This window comes from Heterodontus francisci, chromosome 12 (assembly GCF_036365525.1).
Source record: "Heterodontus francisci isolate sHetFra1 chromosome 12, sHetFra1.hap1, whole genome shotgun sequence".
Classification (NCBI taxonomy): domain Eukaryota; kingdom Metazoa; phylum Chordata; class Chondrichthyes; order Heterodontiformes; family Heterodontidae; genus Heterodontus; species Heterodontus francisci.
The window spans coordinates 82944434-82960633 of NC_090382.1; the positions used below are offsets into that span (position 1 = coordinate 82944434).

General features: G+C 40.0%; 1 protein-coding gene across 12 annotated transcripts in view; it reads right to left on the minus strand.

The window, feature by feature from the left end:
- The window catches only part of LOC137375959 (rap guanine nucleotide exchange factor 6-like), a 521939-nt gene that overhangs the window by 355725 nt on the left and 150014 nt on the right, over nt 1-16200 (minus strand). Inside the window, exon 1 of one of the 12 annotated variants that reach the window (XM_068043755.1) lies at nt 15482-15625. The exons of the other annotated variants lie outside the window; for them this stretch is intronic. The gene's annotated coding sequence lies outside the window, so the exon portion shown is untranslated. Of the gene's footprint in view, nt 1-15481; nt 15626-16200 lie in introns of those variants that run through there. 12 annotated transcript variants of the gene reach the window in all.

Here is a 16200-nt window from a genome sequence, read left to right on the forward strand (position 1 = left end):
TTTAGGGATGAGTGACCATAATATGATTGAATTTTACAGTATGCTTAAAAGTGAGGTAGTTCAATCCGAAACTAGGGTGTTAAAATTGAACAAAGGAAATTATGAAGGTATGAGGGGTAAACTGGCTTAGGTGGATTGGGAAAATACTTTAAGAGGTATGACAGTACATAGGCAATGGATAGTCTTTCAAGACTTATTATACAGTTTACAGCAACTATACATTCCTTCAAGGCACAAAACCCAAAAAATACGGTTGGCAGTCAACCGTGGCTAACAAAGGAAGTTTAAGGATTGTATATGATTAAAAGAAAAGGCCTATAAAAGTTGCCAGAAATAGTAGTAAACCTAAGGATTGGGAGGATTTTAGAATACAGCAAAGGAGGATCAAGAAACTGATAAGGAAAGGGAGAATAGAATATGAATGTAAACTAGCAAAAAACATAAAAACTGACTATAAAGGCTTCTTATAGGTATGTAAAAAGGAAATGTTTGGCTAAGACAAATGTGGGTCCATTACAGGCAGAGTCAGAAGAATTTATAATGGGAAATAGAGAAATAGCAGAGAAGCTAAATGATTACTTTGTGTCTGTCTTCACTGAGGAAGATACAAAAAATCTCCCAGAATTAGAGATCCAAGGAACTAGGGAGAATGAGGAATTGAAGAAAATTATTAATAGGAAGGTTGTATTAGAGAAATTAATGATACTGAAGGTTGATAAGTCTCCAGAACCTGATATTCTACATCCGAGAGTATTGAAAGAGGTAGCTTTGGAGATAGTGGATGGATTGGTGACCATCTTCCAAAATTCTCTAGATTCTGGAACGGTTCCTGCAGATTGGAAAGCAACAAATGTCACCCCAGGGAAAGAGAGAAAACAGGGAACTACAGACCTGTTAGACTTACATCAGTAGGGAAAATGCTAGAAGCTATTCTAAAGGATGTGATAAATGGACACTTGGATAATAATGACCTGATTGGGCATAGTCAACACGGATGTATGCATGGAAAATCATGTTTGACGAACCTGTTGGAGTTTTTTTGAGGGTGTCACTAACAGAATTGATAAAGGGAAGTCGGTAGACGTAGTATACTTGGATTTTCAGAAGGCTTTTGATAAAGACCCCCACAGGAAGTTGGTTAGCAAAATTATAGCACAAAATAGGAGGTAATATACTGGTATGGATTAAGGATTGGTTAATAGGCAGAAAACAGAGAATAAGAATAAACGGGTCATTCTCATGTTGGCAGGCTGTGACTAGTGGGGTACTGCAAGAATCAGTAGTTGGGCTCCAACTGTTCACAATATATATCAATGATCTGGATGTGGGGGAGCAAATGTAACATTTCCAAATTCGCAGATAACACAAAATTAGAAGGGAATGTGTGTTGTGAGGAAGATGCAAAGCGGCTTCAAGGGGATTTGGACAGACTTAGTGAGTGGGCAAGAACATGGCAGATGGAATATACTGTGGAAAAATCTGAGGTTATCCACTTTGGTAGGAGGAACAGATGTGAAGAGGATTTCTTAAATGCTAAGAGATTAGAAAGAGTAGATGTACAAAGGGACCTGGATGTCCTCGTCAATAAGTCAGTGAAAGCTAACATTCAGATGTCGAAAGCAATTAAGACAGCTAATGGTATCTTAGCCTTTATCACCAGAGGATTTGAGTACAGGAGTAGCAAAGTCTTGCTTCAATTGTATAGAACCTTAGACGGGCCTGGAGTGCTTGGTTCCCTTACCTTAGGAAAGATATTATTGCCATAGGAGGAGTGCAATGAAGGTTCACCAGACTTGTTCCCAGGATGGCAGGATTGCCCTACAAAGAGAGACTGGGGAAACTGCATTCTCTGGAGTTTCAAAGAATGAGAGGTGATCTCATTGAAGCCTACAAAATACTGAAAGGGATAAACAGGGTAGATGCAGCTAAGATGTTTCCCCTGGTTGGGGAGTCGAGAACCAGGGGACACAATTTCAAAATAAGGGGGAAGCCACTTTGGACTGAGATGAGGAGAAATTTCTTTACTCAGAGGGTAGTGAATCGTTGGAATTCTCTACCCAGAGGGCTGTGGAAGCTCAGTCATTGAGTATCTTTAAAGCAGGGATTGACAGATTTCTAAATACCAATGACATAAAGGGATATGGGGATAGTGTGGAAAAAGGCATTGAAGTGGATGATCAGCCATGATCATACTGAATGGCGGAGCAGGCTCGATGGGCTGAAAGGCCTACTCCTGCTCCTATGTTCCTAAAGAGAATATATTGGCCTTGGAGAGGGTACAGTGCTTACTCAGCAAGATATATAAAAGGGTTTAAAGGGCTAAATTATGAAGTTAAGTTGCATAAACTTGACTTGAATTCCTTTGAGCTTAGAAGGTTGAGAGGTGATCTAACTAAGGTGTTTAAAATGATAAATGGATTTCATAAAAGTCGATGCAGAGAAGCTACTTCCCATGTTGATGGAATGCAGAACAAGGGGCACAAGAGTTAAGAATACAACATAAGAAATAGTAACAGGAGTAGACCATACAGTCCCTCGAGCCTGCTCTGCCATTCAATACGATCATGGCTGATCTTCTGCTAGAACTCCAATTTCCCGCCCAATCCCCATATCCCTCGATTCCCTGAGAACCCAAACAGCTGTATATCTCATACTTAAATATACTTAACATTGGAGCAACACAACCCTCTGCAGTAGAGAATTGCAAAGATGCACAACCCTCTGAGTGAAGAAGTTTCTCATCTCAGTCCTAAATGATAGACATCCTGAGACTGTGTATCCTGCTTCTAGATTCTCCAGCCAGAAGAAACATCTCAATACCTAACCAGCCAAGCCCCTTCAGAATCCTGTATGTTTCAATAAGATCACCTCTCATTCTTCTAAACTCCAGAGAGTATATGCCCAATTTACTCATCCTCTCATCATAGGCCAACCCTCTCATCTCAGGAATCAATCTAGTGAACCTTTCACCATACCGCCTCCAATGCAAGTATATCCTTCCATAAATATGAAGACTAAAACGGCACACAGTACTCCAGGTGTGGTCTCACCAAAGCCTTGTCTAATTATAGCAAGACTTCTTTATTCTTGTACTTCAACCCCTTTGCAATAAAAGTCAACATATCATCTGCCTTCCTAATTGCTTGCTGTACCTGCAAACCAACAAGTACACCCAAGTCTCTTTGAACAGCAACATTTAAAAGTTTCACGCCATTAAAAAAAATTCTGCTTTTCTATTCTCATTACCAAAGTGAATAACCTCACACTTCCCCACATTATACTCCATCTGCCACCTTGTCACCCACTGTTACTAAAGTGCTTCCATTTTTTGTTAAATCTTTTTGGAGTACTCATATTTAAATGGTGGAAATGGGTTCGATTTTGGAAGGATGAAGATTTCATAGAAGGGTCACTGACCCGAAACGTTAACTCTGCTTCTCTTTCCACAGATGCTGCCAGACCTGCTGAGTGATTCCAGCATTTCTTGTTTTTGTTTAAGATTTCATAGATGCTGGACTTTGTTTTATTGACAGTTCACTGAAAGGACACTGAGATGTTGTGTTTGAAAACAACCTTTACTGGATGTCACCTGCCTTAGGCTCAATAAACAACAGAAACCTTGGCGACCCGAGGAAGATGTTTGCAGAGAAGTGACATGTCAAGGTTTATGAGGGTCAGGAGGTTCTGACTGGCTGCTTAGGGTTTCACTTCTGAGATATTGTTTTGGTTCAGTTGGGGTGTGGACAGTAATTGAAAAGCAGTTGAAGATCAGCTTGCTGAGGAAAAACACCCATTCCTGCACCTAAGAGACCCTGAGAGGTCCAGTGTGTCAGCTCCTCTTTCCTTCTGTCTTTGGAAAAACCCTGTGTATTCAGTGTGATAACTGAAAGCCTTGATGCCACATTTCTCCTGAGAAGCTGGAAAAAACCTGCCAGATTAATTCTCGATGCCACCTGAAAAGAACCGCTCCAGATAAGATCCCAGTGACCCGTCTACATGCACTCGGACATCAGACCAAAAGGGACAACTGACATCCTTCCATATCTTCTTTTTTTTTTCTTCAAGAATTAGCAAGTATTTGGCTGAAGTTTTTTTTTTGTCTTTTTCTTGTAACAAACCTCTGCAGAGAGAATTTCTATTTTTTTTTCCAGTGTGTGTGGGGGGGATTTTAAAAGGGAACTTTCATGTTTCAATCTGTTAATGCTTTGCTTCGTTACTGGATAAGTCTTGTTTTATAATAAACTGATCATTTTGTTGTTTATTAAGGAAACTGGTTGGTGTAGTTTATTCTGGGATAAAGAGTAAAGCATATGATTGACCGCATCGGTAACTAGGTAAATGTTTAAATATATGTTGTGACCTGTGGAGAAGTGGAACTAGAAAAGACAGTGCACTCCTCCCACCTCGGTCGTAACACCATTCACTTAACCTGTCAATATCTCTTTGCAGCCTCTGTGTCCTCCTCACAACTTACATCCCCACCTCGCTTTGTATCATCAGCAAATTTGGATACATTACTCTCAGTCTCTTTATCCAAGTCATTATAGATTGTAAATAACTGAAGTCCCAGATTCGATCCTTGCAACACTCCACTAGTTACAGCCTGCCATCTTGAAAGTGCCTCGTTTATCGCTACTCTCTGCTTCCTGTCAGTTCCCCAATCCTCCATCCATGTTACTATATTAGCCCCAACTCTATTCACCCTTATCTTGTCTATTAATGTTTTGTGCAACACCTTGGCGAATGCCTTTTGGAAATCCAAGTATGCTATATTTACTGGTTCCCCTTTATCTATCCTACTAATTACATCCCCAATAAAATCTGATAAATTTGTCAAGCATGATTTCCCTTTCGTAAAACTATGTTGATTTTGTCTAATCATATTATGTGTTTCTAAGTGCATTAAGACTTCCTTAATAGATTCCAGCATTTTCCCAATGACTAATGGCAGGCTGACTGGCTTGTAGTTCCCTGTTTTTTCTCCCCCTCCTTTCCTGAATAGTGGCATTACATTTGCTCCCTTCCAGTCCACTGGGACCATTCTAGAACTGAGGGAATTTTGGAAAATTATAACCAGTGAATCCACTACTTCTGCAGTTCCCTTTTAGAACCTTTGGATGTAGGCCATCAGGTCCTGAAGATTTGTCAGCTTTTAGTCCCTTAAGTTCCTCCAATAGTTTTTCTTTGCTGATAAGGTAATTACCTTAAGTTCCTCAACCTTATTCGCCCCCTGTTTACCCTATATTTCCATTCAGGAGTGAAATCACTTGTACACAACCTGTAATGCAAATGTGGAATTCTCTCTGCTCACGATGAGTCAATAGAAAATTTCAAACTCGACAGAAGGATTCTTCTTAGGTAAGGGCATCAAACAATATTGATCAAAGGCAGGTAAATGGAGTTGAGGTACAGATCAACCATCGTCTAACTGAATGACAAAACAGGCTAGAGGCTGAATGGTCTATTTGTCACGAAACAGAAATCCAATCCATTTTAATATGGATATAATGATTTTTAACTATTTGAAAACGGTGCGACATTCTAGTCAGCAGTTTCCCTTGAACAAGGGAAAGAAAGGTTTTCAAGCTTCCCCCCACCCCACCCCTCCCCCAAAATTCTGGTCAGACCATTAACCCACACTTAAAATTTTCTCAGTCCTCCTGTGTGGGCGGCACAGTGGCGCAGTGGTTAGCTCCAGCAACCCGGGTTCAATTCTGGGTACTGCCTGTGTGGAGTTTGCAAGTTCTCCCTGTGTCTGCGTGGGTTTCCTCCGGGTGCTCCGGTTTCCTCCCACATGCCAAAGACTTGCAGGTTGATAGGTAAATTGGCCATTAGCAATTGCCCCTAGTATAGGTAGGTGGTAGGGAAATATAGGGACAGGTGGGGATGTGGTAGGAATATGGAACTAGTGTAGGATTAGTATAAATGGGTGGTTGATGGTCGGCACAGACTCGGTGGGCCGAAGGGCCTGTTTCAGTGCTGTATCTCTAAATAAAAATAAACTAAACTTTTCAGTCCCTCATGCCAGGAAATGGGTCATGGTCAACAACAGTCCTCTGGCATCTCATCCAAGAAACCAATCTGCAGGTATAACCTTAGATGGCTTGTGGTGGCAAGCTATTCAACGAAGGGTACAACACAGATGTGCCTGCGCTCACCAGACAAACATCGCTTTCTTCCCCCTCCCTAATTTACAGGTATTAAGACCCCATCACTGATGACCCCAGAATAAAAACAAAGTGCTGGAAATACACAGCAGGTCTAGCTATTGCTACCCCCTTTGCCTTTTGCTCCATGACACCTTTGTTATTTAATCTCTTCTGCCCTCCGCCCTATCACAGACCTTTTTGTTTCTTCTTCCCCCCCCTCCCACTTTCACTTGCTCAAAGCCCATTATATTTCTAACTTTTGCCAGTTCTGATGAAAGGTCACAAACCTGAAAAATTAACTCTGTTTCTCTATCCGCACATGCTATCAGACCCGCTGTGTATTTCCAGCACTTTGTTTTTATTTCAAATTTCCAACATCCACAGTATTTTGCTTTTATACTGATGCCCCCATCACTGCCTGACTCAGATCAGTAAACATGGCATAGATCAGGATGGAATCTGGATTCTTTATGGTACCCATAACTCAGCACTACATTAGATGGTACATTCCTCCATTGATGCCTAGGGGAAAATCAACTTATAATTAAATATTTTTCAAAACTACTTAAAAGGGCATTCCCTAACAACACTTCCCATACAGACATGCACCACGTGAGAAAGTGTTATGTAACATTATACTACAAGTTATTAGAATTTAAGTTAGAACGACAGGAGGCTATCAAAAGAAGAGGGTTGGGGTGGAAGGAGTTGGAGGAGAAGCATAACGTCGTAGTTGAAGGGAATTGAATAAAGAGGGTGTTACGACCAGGTGAGAAAGGAGTCTAAGGGTTCCCTCTCAGCCTTTACCTGGTTTGACTGTAACAGGATTTAATTTTTAAAACTGCTCTCCAATTGTAGTGGCAAAGACATCAACCAGACAGGTTCTTTGATTTAACCAAGAAAGGTGCAAGTTTATTAACCTTAATTAAAACTTTAATTCGGTTACAACTACTACGAATATGCGACACAACCAGGCTAGCATGCATATGCGCTAAACACACACGCAGATAGAGACGGAAAAGGAGAAAGAATAAAGGGGAAAAGTTTGAAGCAATAGCTGGAGTTCATTTACTGCCTTTTGAGTGCGATGTAGAGTCTTTGACTGCAGTTAAATCTTGCCGTTTCATTGGGACCAAGTGCACGCTTTCAAACTTATTTCGATGTAGGATTCTTCTCTCGAGGTTTAAGTGGCTTCTGTGGATCTGGAAATTCATGACAGCGCACGAACCAGGGAGAGACCTTCCTTCTCTTTTGTCTTCAAATTGCAGTTTGACTCAAACTGTTCTGTGAACACCATTCAAAACGAAACCTGGGCCAGCAGGTTAATCATGTGAACAGCTTTTTTTAAACAAACTATCCTGCGTTTTTGTGGATTCTCCATCTTAGGAGACACCCTCAGGGGTGGAAGGGGGAAAAATGGAACGCTGGCTTTTTATACATTCTGGTGATCAAAATCCATTTTGTTCTTCTCCAGGCAACCGTCTCTTAAAAGGCAAATATTTCCAGCCACTGCGGTGATCTCTTTAAACAAGTCATCTTTTCAGTCCAGCAACAGCTCAAAATTAAATGTTTCATATGATGAATTTAATATGCCTCACATGCCTCATGCTTGGCAGGTGGGGTTTTCATGACAAGGGAAAGATAGCTTCCTTTGTTAACAGGATCAAGAGTCCCTTAAGTTGCCTACCAGGGTGAGGACATCTTGAATCTGCTTGAAAGGATATTGGTGATAGAGGGGGAGGATCCAGTCATTGTGGTTCCTGTTGTGACCAACAATATGGAAAGAGCAGGGAAAGAAGTCCTGTTTGGACAGTACCAGGTGCTAGGAGCTAAAATGAAGAATAAGACCTCAAAAAGTTACAATCTCTGGATTATTACCTAAGTCATCTGCAAATTGACACAGGGATAAGCAGATTAGGTAGGTGAACACATAGTTGAAGGAGTGGTATAGGAAAGTGGGGCCTCATTTCATTGGTCAGTGGCACCAGTAACAGGGCAGGAAGGAGCTGCACCATTGGGTGAGGCTGCACCTGAACCAGGCTGGGACTTGGGTCCTAATGGTGTCATGGTCCTGTACTTTTTTGTCTGGGAATATGCAGTTTGCAGAGGAACAGTATTGCTTTAAGAACCGGCAAGCCTCAGGAGTTATAGAAAGGTGCATTTTCAGTTGCAGTTAGAAACAGCCATTTGGAGGTTGCAATTCAAAGGGTGCATTCTCATTACCATAGATATAGCCACTGGGAGTGAGTCTCATGCGATACATTTGTTATAATTCAATTCTGAACTGGCTTTTAGTTGAAGGCAGTTTGTTCTAACAGAACACAGACGCAGACATACAGACACAGCTGGTGTTGACAAATGAGGAAAGAGCTCTCAACCATTTAAACTGAAGGAAAAGGATTTTAGTCTTTATTATCTCTCAAAATTCTAAAAATAAATTCAAGCCCAAACAGAGATCTCTGATAATTTAAACTGAAGGAAGGGAAGTTAGACTGTGACAATCTTTAATCCCTCAAAAACTCTAAAGTCAGATTGATTCTGTTGAAAGTGTTTGCAAGTCATTAATTGTTGAAATTCACTGGAGAAGGACAGCAACAATCTGTGAGGACTTCAAGCAACAGTGGACTGCAAATTTTCAAGGACTCTAATTTTAAAATAGAAGTTGAGGTTTCCAAAGAAGGAAAAGACCAACAGGATCACCTTATTCACTGACATCTAGGTCAGAAGTGCTCAGAGAAGTGAGCAAAGAGGTCACTGATTTTTGAAAAAGTCTGGGAGATCCAACCCATTGCATCTGGAGGTGTTTGAGACTTTTAACTGAAAAGATTTCACCAAAGAGGACTGCGTAACGTATAAGTGTGGTGTGAGGTTTTCAGGTGTTTTAATAAGTAAATATCTTTCTTTGTAATTTTGGGGTATCAGCTACCTACAAAGTACTATCTAGTTAAAGGGGATTTCTTTTAGTTTAGTTGCTATAATAAAAGTCTTAAAATGTGAAATCTTGCCGTATAATTTTTTCAATTGGTCTGGGAGTTCATATCTCATATTTTCATGTTAACTAATGTCAATTGTGGGAGTGGTGTACAGCTCCCCTAACATTGAGCACAGGGTAGGACGGGGTATAAATGGAAGAAATAATGGGAGCTTGTCACAAAGATACAGCGATAATAATGGGGAATTTTAATCTACATACAGTCTGGAAAAATCAGATGGGCAACGGTACCCTAGATGAGGAATTCATAGAATGTTTTCAGGATACTTTCTTAGAACAGCATTTTCTGGAGCCAGAGAGCAGACTACACGAGACCTGGTATTATACAACAAGATCAGATTAATTCATGACCTCATAGTGAAGGCGCCCCTAGGCAGCAGTGATCATAATATGCTTCAATTTTACATTCAGTTTCAGGGATAGAAGAGTGGGTCTAAGTCGAGTATTTTAAACTTAAATAAGGGCAATTATGAGGGCATGAAAGCAGAACTAGCAAAAATGAACTGCTGAAGTAGGTTAAGGGATAGGTCAATAGAGATGCAGTGGCAGACATTTAAGGGGATATTTCAGAATGCGCAGAATAGATATATTCCAACGAGAAAGAAAAATTTCAAGAGGAGGACCCACCATCCGTGGTTAACTAAAATAAATTAAAGATAGTATAAAACTTAAAGAAAAAGCTTATAATTGCGGAAAGATGGGAGTCAGGTCGGAAGATTGGACAGAATAAAAAAAAGCAAAGAACGACTAGAAGATTGAAAAGGAGGGAAAAATTAAGAGTTCAAGAGAAAGCTGGCTAGAAATATAAAAACAGCTAGTAAGAGTTTCTATAGATATTTTAAAAATATTTTTTAAAAAGTGTTAACAAAGTAAGCATTGGTCCTATAGAAAGTGAGTCTGGGGAATTAATAAGGGAAAATAAGGAGATGGCAGATTAACTGAACAGGTATTTGGCGTCGGTCTTCACCATAGAGGATACAAGTAACATCCCAGAAATGGCTGTAAGTCAGGAAATGGAAGGGAGGGAAGAACTCAAGAAAATTACAATCACCAGGGATGGGGTACTGAGCAAACTGTTGGAGCTGCAGGCTGACAAGTCCTCAGGTCCTGATGAACTTCATCCTAGGGTCTTAAAAGAAGTGGCGAGTGAGATAGTTGATGGGTTAGTTTTGATTTTCCAAAATTCCCTAGACCCGAGGAAGATTCCATTAGGTTGAAAAATAGCCCATGTAACTCCTTTATTCAAAAAGGGAGGGAGACAGAAAGCAGGAAACTACAGGTCAGTTCGCTTAACATTGGTCATGTGGAAAATGTTAAAAGCTATTAAAGCAGGGCACTTCGAAATATTCAAGGTAATCAGGCAGAATAAACATGGTTTTGTGAAAGGGAAATCATGTTTAACCAAGTTATTGGAGTTCTTTGAAGAAGTAACAGGTGCTGTGGATAAAGGGGAACCAGTGCATGTACTGTACTTAGATTTCCAGAAGGCATTTGATAAGGTGTCACATCAAAGGTTATTGCAGAAAATAAAAGTTCATGGTACAGGGCATAACATTTAGGCATGACAGAAGATTGGCTCGCTAACAGGAAACAGAGAGTAGGCATAAATGGGTCATTTTCTGGTTGACAAGATGTAATGAGTGGTATGCCACAGGAATCAGTGCTGGGGCCTCAACTTTTTACAATTTATATAAATGACATGGATGAAGGGACCAAAGGTATGGTTGCTAAATTTGCTGGTGACACAAAGATAAATAGGAAAGTAAGTTGTGAAGAGGACATAAGGAGGCTACAAAGGATATAGATAGGTTAAGTGAGTGGGCAAAGAGCTGGCAAACAAAGTATAATGTGGGAAATGTGAAATTATCCATTTTGGCAGGATGAAAAAGCATGTTATCTGAATGGTGAGAAATTGCAGAGCTCTGAGATGTGGAGGGATCTGGGTGTCCTAGTGCATGAATCACAAACGGTTAGTATGCAAGTACAGCAAGTAATTAGGAAAGCTAATAGAATATCATTTATTGCGAGAGGAATTGAATACAAAAATAAGGAGGTTATGCTTCAGTTTTAAAGGGCATTGGTGAAACTGAATCTGGAGTACTGTGTACTGTATTGGTCTCCTTATTTAAGGGAGGATGTAAATGTGTGGGAAGCATTTCAGAGAAGTAGTCGAGTAAACCTCAAAGAAGGTTTACTAGATTAATACCTGGAATGGTTAGGCTGAATTATGAGGAAAGGTTGGACAGGCTAGGCTTGTATCCGCTGGAGTTTAGAAGAGTAAGAGGCGACTTGATTGAAACATACAAGATTCTGAGGAGACTTGACAGGGTGGATGTGGAAAGGATGTTTACTCTTGTGGGGGAATCTAGAACTAGGGGTCTCTATTTAAAAATAAGGGATTGCCCATTTAAGACAAAGACAAGAGAAATTTTCTCTCTCAGAGGGTCGTGAGTCTTTGGAAATCTCTTCCTCAAAAGGTGGTGGAAGCAGAGGCTTTGAATATTTTTAAGGCAGAAGTAGATAGATTCTTGATAAGCAAGGGTGTGAAAGGTTATTGGGGGTAGGCGGGAATGTGGAGTTGAGGTTACAATCAGTTCAGCCATGACCTTGTTGAATGGCGGAGCAAGCTTGAGGAGCCGAGTGGCCTACTCCTGGTCTGTGTGTCCGTGTGTCCATCGTTCAGGTTGTTACACAATCACGATTACATTCAACAAAGTGTTTGAAAGGAAGAAACACGAAACAACTACTAAGACTCTAGATTTAGGTAAGGCTGACTTCAATGAGGTGAGGCAGACTCTCCACAGTAAAATGAGCAAAATGACAGAAGATCAGTGGGAGGTTTTCAAAAAGTAATTTAATGTGATATAGAATCTGTTTATACCCGAGGGGTAAGAGCACTACTTGACAAAAAAAAAAGCCATAGATGACTGCAGTAAAAGGACAACATAAAACTAAAAGAGAAAAAGCACATTCCTGTCAAATCGGAGATACACAAAATACAACAAAAACTAACAAATAAGATAGCAGGAGCTGCAAAACGGGGTATGAGAAACTTTCAAGAATGTAAATATCAACACAAATTTTTTTTACAATTATATTAGTGGAAAGGAGATGGTCAGGAGCAACGTGGGCCCCTTGGAAACGGATAGCTGTGATATATAAAAATAAGGAAATGGTGGAAAAAATTTTTTTTAATTCATTCATGGGATGTGGGTGTCGCTGGCCAGGCCAGCATTTATTGCCCATCCCTAATTGCCCTTGAGAAGGTGGCAGTGAGCTGCCAACTGAGTGGCTTGCTAGGCCATTTCAGAGGGCATGTAAGAGTCAACCACATTGCTGTGGGTCTGGAGTCACGTGTAGGCCAGACCAGGTAAGGACAGCAGATTTCCTTCCCTAAAGAACATTAGTGAACCAGATGGGTTTTTACAACAATTGACAATGGTTTCATGGCCATCATTAGACTAGCTTTTTAATTCCAGATTTATTAATTGAATTCAAATTCCACCTTCTGCTGTGGTGGGATTTGAACCCATGTCCTCTGGGTCTCTGGGTTACTAGTCCAGTGACAATACCACTACGCCACCACCTACCTAATGTTGATAATTACTTTGCGTCAGTACTTATGGTAGGAGAAAGCGTGCCGGACATCCCAAGGAATCAGGGACAGGACTCACCAAAATGAATGTAAACAAAACAACAGTGATGAAGAAAGTAATCTCATTAAAGAGTGACAAATCCCCAAGACCAGATGGCTTCTATTCCAGGCGTTTAAAGGAAATATGTGAGAACACTGCAGATGCCCTGAACTATAATTCTCCAAAATTCTCTCAATTCAGGAACTGTTCTTTTAAATTGGAAAACAGCATGTTACTCTGCTGGTTAAGAAAGGTGAGGGGTGGGGGGGAGGAAACTAGGCAATTATAGACCAGTTAACCTAGCATCTGTTATCAAGACATCACAAGAATCTATAATTAAGGACAGAATGAGTGACTGAACATCTTGAAAACATTTAGCTGATCAGAGTACAATGGAGGTCATGCCTGATGAATCTGACTGAATCTTTTCAAGAGGTGACTAAAGTAGTGGACAGAGGAATGTTTATGAATGTTATATGTATAGATTTCACAAAGGCATTTGATAAAAGTTCCTCATAAGAGACTGTTAGCTAAAGTTGAAACCCATGGAACTGAAGGCAAATTATTGACCTTGATTAGGAAATTGACTGTTGGCAGCAGACAGTAGGGATACACAGCATTCCAATTGGCAGAATGTGACTACTGGTGCCTCACAAAGATCCGTATTGGGACCTCAACTATTCACTGTAGTTATTAATAGCTTAGATGATGGAATAGAAAGTCACATATCCAAATTTGCCAATGACGCAAGGATAGACAACATTGTAAGCATTGTAGATGGAAGCATAAAATACAAACAGATATTAATAGATTAAGTGAATGAACAATACTGTTGCAATTAGATTTCAAATTTTTTGTAAATATGAGATCATCCACTTTGAACCTAAAAAGGATAGAAGAGAATACTTTGTAAATCGGGAAAAGTTAGAAACTGTGGAGTGCAAAGAGATTTAGGTGGGGATGGGGGGGAAACTATGTCTCTGGATCATTATTTCTGTACTTGTCTGACCCTTTGATCTAAAAGGCTAACGGAATGCTGGCCTTTATATTTAGAGGACTGAAATATAAGGGGGTAGGAGTTATGCCCGAACTCTAGTTCAACAACACCTAGAGCACTGTGAGCAGTTCTGGACACCAAACCTTAGGAAGGATATACTGAGAGCATAGCATAGATTTACCAGAATGGTACCTGGATTTCAAGAATTAAATTACAAGGAGAGATTACACAAACAAGGCTTGCTGTAATCCCTGGAATTTAGGAGGTTAAGGTGTGATTTGATCAAAATTTAAGATATTAAAGGAGAAATGATGGGGAATAACTATTTCTGTTGGAGTCTAGGACTAGGAGGTACAGACAAAAAACTAGAGGTAGGTCTTTCAGTAGCGAACTTAGTAATCACTTCTACATGCAAAAGGCGGTAGACGTGTGGAACTCTCTTCCACAAATGGCAATTGGTGCCAGGTTAAAAAAGCATTTGGTAAATCTTTCACCCATGTTCACTAAAATTTAGGATAAAATGTCAACACAGTGGCCGAGTACTTCCATGCAGCTGCCCCACTCTAGCGCTATAACTTCACCAGAAGTAAGACAGAGATCCTGTTTATATGCAAAGTTACGGCAGTGGAGTGGAAGCAGCTCCAAGGCACTTCTGAGCCATTACTGCTTCACAAAACTGTCTCTACCTGGTTTTACTGCAATCAAAATGTTCACTGTTCTCTCTCATGATCAACATGCCCTTTCGTAATTATATAGTGTCAACATATGTAGCACTTCCTTTACTTCGGGTGTCAATACGACATACCAAATGGTCTATACAAGTTAAAGACATCGAGAGCGAGATTGGCCTTTGCCAACAATGTGAAATGGGCTTCTAGCGAATCAGCAACTAATTTTTCACTGTCCCCAATATTCTTTCCAGTGAAGTTCACAGACTCATTTCCTAGTCTCTGTCGCTTTTACGTGGTTTTAAATGTAAAAAGTTTTGCAATACTTTTTCCAACTCAATGGAAAATAAAAAGTGGCACAGTGAAAAATTGGCTGCCGATTTGCTACAGACCCATTTCACGTTGCTAGAGTATATCGATTTCATCCCAATTTTCTTAGACAGTATCCATCAGTTAATTAAATCTAGGGCAGAATGCTGTAGCTAAGACTGAAAACTGAGTTTCACAGAAACTGAATTGCAGAAAACTACTTTACATAATGTTTAAAGATTCATGATTCGAATGAACTTTAAACAAGTTCCAAAATAAAAGCATTTCTCCTTTGAGTTCAATTCCTGTTGCATACAAACATTCATACAATTTGAATTGGCTTCAGAAAGAATGATTTAAACAATCTCACTACACTGCATAGTTAATCGTTCGAAAAACTTCTGACCCAATTGGTCCAGTAAAGCAATGCACCTAGTTTTATTCTTTACAAAATCAGAGAACTTCTTTTCAATCTCATCGCCAGCATACACAGCAAATTTACCTTTACACTTGTTTGCTGAAGGAAAGTGCTGAAATAAAATCCCCAAAACCAATGCTTTCATTGCAGATAAGCACATCAGTGTGCTTTTTCACATCGAAAAAGTAAAACATACCAGTAACTGCATAACTTAAAGTGTTGTTTCTAGTTTATGTGGTCTCTAGTCCACAAGTTATCGTATCATTCTCTTGAAAACAACTTCCTATCATGTAGTGTATTCGAAGTACATTACCAACTCTGTACTGAGGCTGAGTTGTACAATAGATGTCAACAGATATTGCTGTTGTACTCCAACTCTGTACAGTCTGCTTAATTCTGCTGTGCTTGATAACAGGCTTCCAAAAAATCTTCGTTTGGAAAAAAAAACTTTTAGAAACAAGTTCCACTTCAAATCCGTTGCAAATTGCTTTGTAATAAGTAACTTGCTTTAGGCCAGGAACATGGTTTGTCTTTCAATGTTTCTTTTCCAGACTCAAGCTTCCTCTTTTATAACTTTTTCCCTTCCATCCTCTGAATGTGAAAAGCAGCATTGAAATTGGCTGTCTGCTCACCAGGAACAAGGCATGTGCATTTCCTGCCGAAAATGACCTCAGCCTCGGTTGTTTAAAAAAAACATGGTTAAATTGCTCTGAAGTCGACAATTCTCCCTGCATACCAGCTTAAGCCTTCAACTGCTATCTGGCAGCTGCTGCTTATCAATACAGTGTAGAAGTCAAATGCACTGTGACTATGGTTTAAATTTTCCAAAGCAGGATGCCACACTCTCTTCCCTCCCCTTAATTTCCAGCTATGCCTAGATCATAGCAAAAGATTACGTGTGTGACATTTTCCAACCAAAATATTAATCCTTAAACAAACTCTAAGACAATTATCTATATGCGCAAGTGACCAAATTACTTTTTTTTCCTTGTAGGACCCCTGCTGCTTCAACAAATGGTAATAGCAATCAAC